This window comes from Polyodon spathula, chromosome 8 (assembly GCF_017654505.1).
Source record: "Polyodon spathula isolate WHYD16114869_AA chromosome 8, ASM1765450v1, whole genome shotgun sequence".
NCBI lineage: Eukaryota > Metazoa > Chordata > Actinopteri > Acipenseriformes > Polyodontidae > Polyodon > Polyodon spathula.
The window spans coordinates 37,859,087-37,871,346 of NC_054541.1; the positions used below are offsets into that span (position 1 = coordinate 37,859,087).

The following is a 12,260-nucleotide window of genomic DNA, read 5'->3' on the forward strand; positions in this document are numbered from 1 at the left end:
TGTGATCATCACTATCCTCTTGCAATAGGACCAGCTGGATGGCAAAACAGTGCTAGTAGTACCTCAAAAGTAATTGAAATAAAAAATTAACTATTGACCATGCCCAAAGAGTTGAAAAGGAAAGTTTTGAGTGAGGAAAAGACAGATTCAATTCTGGCTTTACTGGCAGAGGGATACAGTGAGCGTCGGGTTGCTTCCATCCTTAATTTCAAAGACGGCGGTTCATAAGAACAAGGTCAAGCAGCACACATTGGGGACAATAAAGCTACAGACCGACAGAGGGCGAAAACTACTCTCCACTGACCGGGATGAACGCCAGCTCATTCGAATGTCACTCAGCAACCGTGGGATGACATTAAGTGACCTACAAAAAGAATGGCAAACGGCAGCTGGGGTGAAGTGCACGGCGAGGACGGTTCGAAACAGGCTCCTAGGGGCAGGGCTGAAGTCGTGCAAAGCTAGAAAAAAGCCCTTCATCAATGAGAAGCAAAGAAGAGCCAGGCTGAGGTTTGCAAAAGACCATAAGGATTGGACCGTAGAGGACTGGAGTAAGGTCATCTTCTCTGATGAGTCCAATTTTCAGCTTTGCCCAACACCTGGTCGTCTAATGGTTAGACGGAGACCTGGAGAGGCCTACAAGCCACTGTGAAATGTGGTGATGATCTGGGGGTGCTTCATTCGGGCAGAACTGTCTTTGTGAAGGACGCATGAATCAAGCCAAGTACAAGGTTGTCCTGGAAGAAAACTTGCTTCCTTCTGCTCTGACAGTGTTCCCCAACTCTGAGGATTGGTTTTTCCAGCAGGACAATGCTCCATGCCACACAGCCAGGTCAATCAAGGTGTGGATGGAGGACCACCAGATCAAGACCCTGTCATGGCCAGCCCAATCTCCAGACCTGAACCCCATTGAAAACCTCTGGAATGTGATCAAGAGGAAGATGGATGGTCACAAGCCATCAAACAAAGCCGAGCTGTTTGAATTTTTGCGCCAGGAGTGGCATAAAGTCACCCAACATCAATGTGAAAAACTGGTGGAGAGCATGCCAAGACGCATGAAAGCTGTGATTGAAAATCAGGGTTATTCCACCAAATATTGATTTCTGAACTCTTCCTAAGTTAAAACATTAGTATTGTGTTGTTTAAAAATGAATATGAACTTATTTTCTTTGCATTATTCGAGGTCTGACAACACTGCATCTTTTTTGTTATTTTGACCAGTTGTCATTTTCTGCAAATAAATGCTCTAAATGACAATATTTTTATTTGGAATTTGGGAGAAATGTTGTCAGTAGTTTATAGAATAAAACAAAAATGTTCATTTTACCCAAACACATACCTATAAATAGTAAAACCAGAGAAACTGATAATTTTGCAGTGGTCTCTTGATTTTTTCCAGAGCTGTATGTATGTATGTATATATATATACATACATACATACATACATACACACACACACTTCATTTTTTAAATCAAGAAAACTTGAATAGGCCTACTTCTGATTTGACTTGTCCAGCGCAAATGTAGGTCTAAAGTGTGTATCCTAGCAATGCGCTAATTTACCGTAGTAGCACTAAAAGAAGCGCACTCACACTCTAAAGGCTTTAATGCAAACTGGCAACAGGAGACTTCAAACTGGGTTCTAATTTGATGCATTGATTCATGAATATGGAAACTGAGGCTCTGGTAATTTAAGGGCAGATGATCAATAAAATTGACATATTGATTAATTGTTGTACCCCTACCCAATATTCAACTTCCAGTCAAATTACAAGTCAGTTTTGTTTTGCATGTCTTGGACTGACACAGATTCAAAAGATTAAGCTGCAGGAATCCTTACAGGAGCAAAACGTAAAAAATAAAAATCACAAAATACTGCACTACGAGTCACTCCATAATCACGCACATATTGACAGGCTTTCTATTCCATATACTGTACTGCTGAACAGTCTCAACATCAGGAAGACAATAAAAAAAAAAAAACATTTTTACAAAAGTAGGAAAAACAAAATCAGAAAAACAACTTAACTACAAAACTTTCAAAGACTTTTCAGATGTGATCTGCACAACAACCAAAAAAAAAAAAAAAAAAAAGTATCATTCTACTGCCTCCAAGCAGATTAACCTCAGGACTAGGCCTGTGAAAGGAATATATTGTACACTGCCTTTTTATTCTTTAAAAAAATAATATGTACTATAAGAACTAACAGTACCACTATAAACCAACTCCAATAATTTAATAAGTGCAGATACTAAATATAAAAATATTGCTCTTCTGGTCAGCTATTCGTGTGAAATGTTGTGCATTAGGTAGCGGTTGGCCAGTTACCTAATGCAGCGATTTCAAATTCTAGGCAATTTGTGCAATGCAGTCAAGAGAAATATCCTTGAGAATTTTACAAATAATAATACCACCTACAGGAGCATGAAACTAACGTGATTTAAAAAAAACACAGGAAACACTAATATCTGAAGTTAAAAAAAATTGATTATATTGCACTGGTAAGCTTGTAAATTTGCTTAGAATTTGAAAGTGTAACCATTTTTATTTTACTATTTAGCAGACGCATTTATCCAAAGCAACTTACACCAACACAATGTTACAGTTAAAGAATAATTAAAGTTATAAGCTAAAATTCAGAGACACAACAAGTGTAAAAAGAACAATAAATACTCCCTGTGTTAACTGTTACCCATTAGTACTGTTTGTGTGTCTTATGTGGCAGGGTAAACATTTCAGCCCTTTTATTTTACTTGCGGAATAACGTGGATTTTTCTATTTATCAGAGAATTTCATTTTTCTTATTGCAGAAAACTAGGATCCCTGGTAATCTTACAATATTGGGACATTTAAAGTCTGTACAACTAGGCACAAGTTGTGTTTTTTTTTTTTTTTTTTTAAATGGTACCACTTATGCTAACAGTCCCTCAAGTCATTTTTCTCCCCAAAGGTAAGACTTCTCTCAAATGAAGATAAGTTTGAGTTAATAGGTTGGTTCCTGCTTCTTCAGCTGATGCAGAAAGGTCTCTCGTTAACTAGCCTGTATCTGCTGGCGATTAATAGCATAAGGCTGAATGTGACATTGTGATAGAGGAGGGTGAGGAGGGTGAGGAGGGTGGGGGGAACTGCAATCAAAACGTCCAGGAACTGCAATCAAAACGTGCAAATAGAATCTAGCAGCTATAGCTGGTGTTGCCATTCCATTCTAGGAATAATTAAAAAGATGAATCACTGTAGGAACTGCTCAGGGGTTTAATTTAATAATTAAGGACAAAGGTTGAACAGAGATGGGACATGACATTTTGGAGCTATAGAACAAGAAACAAAATGACATATTGGAGATGCAAAATGATAGATAGAGATATTTAGGTATTACTACAGTAACGCTTCAGATGTATATGCACATACTGAATTTACAACAGGGTATATCATATCCCAGACATATCCAAGAACCCCCAACCCTTTATACTTTCACCTCACATCTGAGTAAACTTAAAGAAATGTATTGAATGCTGACGATACCACAAGTCATGGACACTTTGGGTTTAAAATAAATAAATAAAAAAAAAACACCAGAAGACACCAGAAAGTGCATGCAAGTAGCATCTCGTACCTATGCAAAGGCAAACTGTTCCCAAGTCACAAATAAAAATAAAAATATTTGCAATGTGAAACTTGAGTTAATACAAACATTATATTATATAAAAATAAAAAAACTTTAAAACACCACACAATAGCATGTATACAGACATGAGATCCAAAATGTTCAGGAATTGAGAATTTTAATATTGGAGCCAAGCTCAGTTGTAGGCTTTTTATATAAAAATATGACTTAATAGCTATTCACACTATCGTTTATTCGCTGCATCTTCTATGGTAAAAAATAATAATAAAAAAAATTGGAACATATGGAATTGAATACTACCTTTCACGAATGTAAACCACTACGAAAAAAACAAATCTAAACAGACTCGATCTTTGGACGAAAAACGCCACGACAACCACCCTGACTTGCTAAATTTGGATATAATCCGAAGGCAATATGGATCGGGAGCAAGCCACTGCATGGTTATTGCACCGAAGAAGAGGAGATAGAAAAGAAAGGTGGATTAATACACACTATAATAAAAGAGCAACGGGAAACCCTAGAGGAGTACCAGCGTTTTGTGCAAGAGCTGAAATATACTGTACATATTTATATACTCCCAAATTGTGTTATTGGTAACAAATAATCTCAACAATGTTTGTTTAAATTAAAAGTACAGATAGGACTACCAAATGCAATCATTTTGATGAATCCTGGTACCATAATACACACATACCATATATGGATTGACATAAAACAGTTTTGCTGTAAATGCAATGCCTGCGTATGCTACTGGATATAATTAATATGCAATTTTGTTTTGTAGTTCAGTCTATATTTAACAATGGCCAACGGTATCTCATGGCATGCACTGAGCTAAGCTACACCCAGACATTTAATGAAAACCTGTAGTCAAAACAGAATGTTTAACATACCAATAGTGCTTAGTTTCCAATTTCCTTGTATTTTCCCATAATGTGTTTTTATTCTAAAAGAGATATTTCTTGTGCTGCTTATCAAACAAGATATTCTGCACTGCTATAATCAGACATTCCCCCATCTTGCCTGTGATATTACGCGCAAGTCTGAATACAAAAACAGCAGCGAAACGTCAGGCGTAAAAAAAAAAACAACCCTGACAATAAAACGCTATAGTGTGAATACCCCTTTGCTGTATGACACTGGTGTACTGCAGTTAGGAAAAAAAAATATGGAACACTCAAACTGTAATATTAAACCCAGCTTAAAATAAGAGATTTAGGAATGGTTTGTTCCAAATGCAGAGCAATGGTCAGTAATCCAATTCAGGGTTCTCCCCAGGCCTTTTCAAAAAATACCCAGCTGAAAAAACCCAATCCGTCTGTCTTGCAGATGCTGCTGTGCCTGTAGCAAGAAGGACTGATAGCGCTCTTAGCCGACCACCTGTGCATTGCTGGGTGAAATAAATATATCTTGGAACCACATGACAGCTGTGTTGCATCTTGACACAACATTTAACCAATCATAGGAGTTGAACGGGCGGGATTTCTGCAATAACTACTTAGAGGCTAAAACGTTGATGAATGTTAAAAAAAAATAACAGATTGTTTTCATAGCAAAAACAGTGACAATGAATGCAGGGTTTTCAAAATAAGCAGTCGATCAGCACAGTCCACCGACTACTATATTTGCGCTACTATATTAAATAAAAATTATTTTCAAGCATTATCAGTCAATTTTTTGTAGTATGATTGTAATGTAAGGTGATATTGTATATAACAGCTATACATTCACAAAAAAAAAAAAAAAACCCTATTCCCTTTGTTGCGAGATCGTAAAAATGTGTACCCAGTTGCTTGTGAGAGATATTGGGGGTTAATATATAGAGGATGTACGTCTTAAGATGAACACTTGGCAGCTGACATAAAAATGCTTAAGTGCAGAGGTGCTGGATTATTATGCTTCAGTTTTATGCAACAGTTATGATGGTGACCAAACATGTGTGAACTGTTGCGTAAAAAAAAAAAATTTAGAACAGCAAAAAGTTAAAATAGATGTGCATCTTTCCCCAGTCAAATTGTTGAGTGCTTAAATAAGCATGGTAATTTGCCATAATAAAAAACAGTAATGGAAAAGAAAATGTAGAACATAAAAAAAGAGAGCAACCAGATAGTCAAGGAAAGACAACACATTATTCAAATTCTTTGTTGTATTATATATTTAAGGCAAGGCAAGATTATTTATGCGTTAAGTGCTCCCAGTTATAAATGTTCTGCTGCCCGGCTGTACAGAATCCCTTGGGAGAACCCTGCAATTGTCTACCCTTAAGACTTCATCAGTAATAAGCTTGCAAAATTATGATAACATTTAAAGCAATCATGAGCAAGGCTGGGAAGCCTGATAGAAACAGTTGCATAGTTACTGATATTTTAATAGTTATTTGAAGCATTTTTAAAATCACTGACTCATAATCCAAAGGCTTACATACAGTGGTGGGGCAGAGACTACTTACAGCCATCCATTTTGGCTAGTAATGCCAAAGGCTTAATTCAAGTAACTACAATGACACAAGGACTGGCTTGGAATTAGAAACTATTAAAAATGTAGCATGCAGTAGATTATTCTCTTCACATTCTTCCACGTTCCACTATTTCATAGAAAACCTTTGAAGTGGACCATGTAGCTACGGTATGTTCAAAGTGTGTAGGAGACAACATTTATGACATTTGTCGTCTGTCTTTAGTCTGCATTAATTACAGTACTTTTAACCTATAAAGGTGACCTGTTTACACAGGTATATGTACATACCCGTTTCTTTTGAAATGTGTATTGTATTACATTTTTAGTTTGTAGTCTGTTTATATGCTCATTATAAAAAAAGCAATTTTGTTTAATTTGACATTTAAACAGTGTTTCTGCGATGCAAATGTTAGATATGATGTTCATGAATAAACCTTTTCAGTTGTATCAGATGTCTTTCACGTTCATAACAAAGCAGTTTAAAAATGTATGGGTCAAAGTGACCAGCATGGCGGTTCTAGATAGTTCTAAAATCTGGTGGTTCTAGTGTTAATCTGTGGTTCAAGTCACTTTTTCAAATCCAATATATGAAGGAGATTCAACATCAAATAGTCTATCTATGAACCAGTTAATGATTATGCAAGTATCATTAATGTACCCAAAAATACTTTTGTATTGATAATGGTAAGTAACTTATACCTATAGTTGTGTTTTGTTTTCATTTATCTGCACATCTTACCCCAGTACATCCAAGTGAAAAAAAATACATAGAAACTTGTAGAAAATTAATTAAAAATAAAAACTGAAAGAGCTTGGTTGGATAAGTGTGCCCCCGTCCCCCCGTCCCCTTTTTTGTAATAGCAATCCTAAATTAGCTCAGGTGTAACCAATCTCCTTCAAAAATCACAGCCATGTGGCAAAAAGTTTTCTGGTCTGACAAAACTAAAATGGAACTTTTTGGCCTAAATGCAAAGCGTTTTGTTTGGCACAAACCCAACACAGTGCATCACCCAAAGAACACCATCCCTACTGTGAAGCATGGTGGTGGCAGCATCATGTTATGGGGATGTTTCTAGTCAGCAGGGACTGGGGACTTGTCAGGAAAGAAGGGAAAATAAATGGAGCAAAGTACAGAAAAGTCCTTGAGGAAAACCCGCTGCCCTCTGCAAGAAAGCTGAAACCGAGACGGAAGTTCACCTTTTAGTATGACAACGACCCAAAGCACACAGCTAAAGCTACACTGGGGTGGCTAAGGAACAAAAAGGTAATTGTCCTTGTGTGGCCCAGTCTGAGCCCCGACCCAAACCCAATCTAAAATGTGGCATGACTTGTAGATTGCTGTCCATCAACGCTCCCCAAGGAACTTGAACAGAGTCAGAGCTGTAATTGCTGCTAAAGTCCCCCAAGTATTAACTCAGTGGGGTGGAGATTTATGAAATTATGATCTTTCAGTTTTGTATCTAATATATATTTTTTTCTCAATAAAACCTTATTTCCCCTGGTGTGTAGATGAGGAAAAAAAAAAAAAATTTAAAATGCATGAAACTGAGGCACTCACAACAAAATGTGAAAAAAGTTCAAGGGGGTGTAGACTTTCTATAGGCACTGTAAAATTATATATAACATTTTTCTCCTTTCCTTCAAATTAGCAACACAACAAAAACATGCATTATTGTCATTTCCAGCTGGTACAGCTCTGTTGGACAGGAACTTGCCCACAGTCACAGCGAGTCAGAGAATAAGCTGGGATTTCTACACAAACTTGTTCTAAAGCCATTGTAGCAAATTACTCAAATCCTCAGGATTTATTTAAGGCACTAATCAAATCTTATTAAAAACTTAAGGAGGAAACAGTTTGAGGACATAATAGTTAAAACCATAAATACCAAAGGATCTATGTGGTATGGAAAATAGATATACATTTCCAGCACACACCTCTCCATCACAGGTCTTAAAGTAGATAAATTAGCTTCAAGAAATTGCAAGGGTGTTTTATTGAACATTGTATTGCAAAACTAAAACAGGGTTTCTTGTATATAGTTATGATATTGTATATAATTATCTCAATTGTGCTGGATCATGTTCTGTGTTTTCACAATTTACTGCAAATGTTTGTCTTTACATTAAAATGTCAACTCAGGGACATGTGTAATTACAATGAAACAGAACAAGTGAAAGACACAGCCAAAAGGGAAGAAATATACAACTAGCATACTAAAATGTAGCCTCTTAGATGTCAAGTCTTCCCGAATTAGTTACATAACCACTTAAACACACAATGATTCACCTCATTGCTTTTTTTTTTTTTTTTTTTTTTGCAGCTTCTGCTGAAAGAGACGAAGCTTAGCCCGAACAGCAAAATCCATCATATCTTATTGGCAGCAGCAAGGTTCCCGCTGGACAAAGAAACATTGTGATTAATTTGTTGGGGGCTGGGAGATGGGGATGGTTGGATAAAACAGACATGTATAAGTAGCAGGTAAAAACAGGTTAACACCAACTCTCAAGAACAAGGTCTTACTACTACTAACTACTAATTAAGGGCTAAACGTACTACTACGAATTTCAGCATGTGTAATCTTTGCACCTATCTTGAGCCATTATCATGCTAGCAAAAGAAAATGTAGTTACTGCACAAAGGAATGCAAAACAAATTCAGCTCTGGACAGTCAGCATCAGTCGATGTGGAAAGGAGAATGTAATGTTCCAACCCACCAATGGATGAATTAACAGATTTTGTATCTCTGTGGCTCCACACCAAAGAATAACAGTTTATTTTTTTAGGGTCAACTCTAACAGAACTATAGTACATGGAAGTCATGTTTAAAAACAAAGCCCTCCCCTCTCTCCTCCCTTTTCTTCACTCTACTTGCATGCAAGCTGAACTGGCAAGCCTCATTTTATTCAGTCCAAACACCCTGGGAACAAGCATCTGCAAAGACAGTGCTTTTATGCAGTTAAACTGACTTCCAGCACTTCCTTCTGTATGGTTTTAAATGGATCTCAAGCTTGTATTTTCAGACAGTACAAAAATATTAACTACTTATAAAAAGCCCAACTGAAATATTAATGTCAAGTACTATTTTGGGTTTGGCTTTTACACAAGGAATTTGGAATAAACACATCCAAGTACTACAAATTCGATTGCTAGTCTAATGCAAGCAGAAAACTTGTGGGTTATTGATTTTCTATTATGCTGGCATGAACAGGCTGCACTACATAAAACTAAATCAAAATATATACCAACAGTATGCAATAAAACAAAGCAAGTCAAAGCCAATGGAATACTGATGACATTCTACTGTATTCTATAGTATTTTGGGGCATATAATTGGACATGCTATGGTGTTTTGTTTTTGGCAGCATACATTCACATTACTGTTCTAAACCTAGATCTAGTTGCCCTTCTGCAGAACAAGCAGTCAAACTCAGCCTGACAATAACCCTAAAAAAAGAGAGTTTAACCATACCAGTTAACCATGGTAGGAATGCACATTTAAAATTCCTTTCTGGGGTGCTGATTGGGGTAGCTATCTGTAACTAAAAGCAACATGCAACTGGGAGATGCAACTCTTATATAATGTGAAACCCAAATTATCCTGTTGGAGTCTGCAAAGAAATATTTCTGGTTTACACTGGCTGGCAAGAGCAGGGGACTGTTTAGTTCAGGTGACTAAAGACAGTTACATAACACATGTCAGAGAGGCCATTTGCATGAATCAGTCATGTGAAGGAAAGCAGCCGCAAGAAACCTGTGCCACATCTATAACATAAGACTTGAATCACAGGTGCTCCTCTTGACTAGTCAACCAAAAGCTACAAGTCAAATCAAATTAATTTTACATCCAACACTGTTATCCGAATGCCTTGAATACAGCCTTCTCATAATACAATATTCATCTAGAACAGATTTGAAGAAACACAACAGAAATAAAGCAAGAAGCCATATGTCTACAGCGTAGGCGCCAAGTACGAGGGGGAGGGCTTGGGTCCTCAGCCCCAGCCAGAAAGTAAATTAATTTACTCTCTTCTCTTCATACAACGTAAAACATTTTTAGTGAATAAAAACCAAAAAAATTGGTATTGTTCAAAACAAGATTATATATCATACCTAGGCAAATATCTGCATACAGCTCCAAACAATGGCACTAAACCCCCGGACCAGGCACATGCACATAAGAACCTGAAGCATATGTGGAAGCGACTAAGTGTAAATCACGGTCAGCACATACTAGCATAGAAACAAATGGTATCCCTCTTCCCACAGTATAAAATGAGTAAAAGTTAAATAGATTAATGTTTTTTTTTTATGGTTTTTCTTTTTACATTTGCAATTTCTAAATAGTTTATATAAAATCAGTGGTCTGGTCACAAACCTAAAATAAAACTGTACTTTTCTTAACGAATACATGAACTTATATAACAAACATGCACATACTGTACAATCTGCACGGTTACTGTTAGCACGCACTGAGGCTGACTGAGCAACGTCCAGAACAAGGTGACGGCGACATTCTTTGATATATTTTTGATATATTTTTGATATATTTTTTTTATATATTATATGTGTGTGGTCAAATTCTAAATGGTTCTATTTATTTTTATTTCCAAAAAGGTTTCAAAAAGTGTGGGAACTCTGTTCTGGCTACCAACAAAAGTGCAGGAACTGTTCTGGTGCGTTCCGCCAGGACTCGAGCCCTGCTGCCGTTTGTAGACATTCATGTTCGGTAAATTGTCGGGTGTGCTGTGCGAGACTTCTCCAACTTGTATGCATATTAACAGCTTACACAACCACGGCAGACACTACAAACTAAGTTTTATTGGTGGGAAATACTGGCGAAGTTTTAAAAAATAAGAGTTGGGTGGGGGGGGTGTACCAATTTGCAATATTGGTGCTTTAAGTGCTTATTTCAACTGACATGATTGCTAGTCTTCTAAAATGAAAACTACCAGTGCCCGGTATTTTTGCTGTCTGCACTGAAGTAGTTTCAGTGGATTCATAGCTATTTATTTATTATCAACGTAAGAGTTCAAGTTGGAAATCCACTGCATTAAAGTCTGATTTTTTTTTTGAGGAGTTAACTTAGAACTAAAAAAACAGTAGCGCATCAGCATCACCCCTAGTAACAAAAAGTACATTTTTCACAACCCTAGAGTTATTAAAATCGTATTAGCAAAGCCCAATTACAAAACATGAAAATCAAGCTGCTCCAACCCAGCGCTCTTCTTAATCACTTTCATTATCAAATCGGATTCCTTGTTGAAACCACATATTTGGAAGTCTACCATTTTAGAAGGATTTGCATTTCATCAGTATTGGCAAGAAAATCTTGTTTGCTCTTTCTGGGCTTCCCTGCTTCATGAAAGCAAACTACCCTTCTAATGCATCTGAAAAGACAAAAAGCAAGCAAGCAAGGCAATGCATGAAGGCTTCTTAATTAAATGGTGGACAAGGCTCACCATAAAAGCAATCATTTCATCTGAAAAGACAGTTTAACAAGCAGCACCTAACCTACAGTAAAGTCTTTCCAAAGTATACAAATGGATAAGAGAGGGACATATCAGTTCACTACCAACTGCAACGATTGGGTACTGAAATTGGGGATTTTTTTTTTTTTTTTTTGGGGGGGGGGGGGGGGGGGGGGGATACAAGCCATTGGCAACTATTAAAAAATGCACGCTTTGAACTGTGCATTTGAAGATATGCAGGGAAACATCTATTACTGAAGGAACAACATGGTTATTCTAATCTTTATAAAAGATGGTACAACGAAATTAGTAATTTCCACCCAGTTCACAAAATCGTACACAAAAGCTCCTTCGCTGGCCATAACATAGTATTTCATTTTGGATTTACCGACTTTTCTTGATAAAGTCGGTGAGTTTTCCGTCTCAACGTCTGGAACGGGGCAACGACAATATTCGGTGATGCATATACACGTGCGGTCAAATTCGAACATCGTTTACTGGAAAAGATATGTATATTGTCAAAAAGGTTCCAAAAAGCACCGAAACCCGTTGTTACAAATGACAGCTGAACTATTTTTGGACGTTCGCCATGAAGGGGGGAAAAAAAAAAAAAAAACAGGATTGGTGCACCACCACCTAGGGAGCGAGAGAGGAAATGTATTGGAGTTCACAAACCTGTTGAGCACCTATGCTATTCCATCATTCTCT

General features: G+C 37.0%; 1 protein-coding gene across 1 annotated transcript in view; it reads right to left on the minus strand.

Annotated features, from left to right (window-relative positions):
• Window positions 1-12,260, minus strand: part of LOC121319906 (staphylococcal nuclease domain-containing protein 1-like) — a 203,609-nt gene that overhangs the window by 171,927 nt on the left and 19,422 nt on the right. The window lies entirely within an intron of this gene.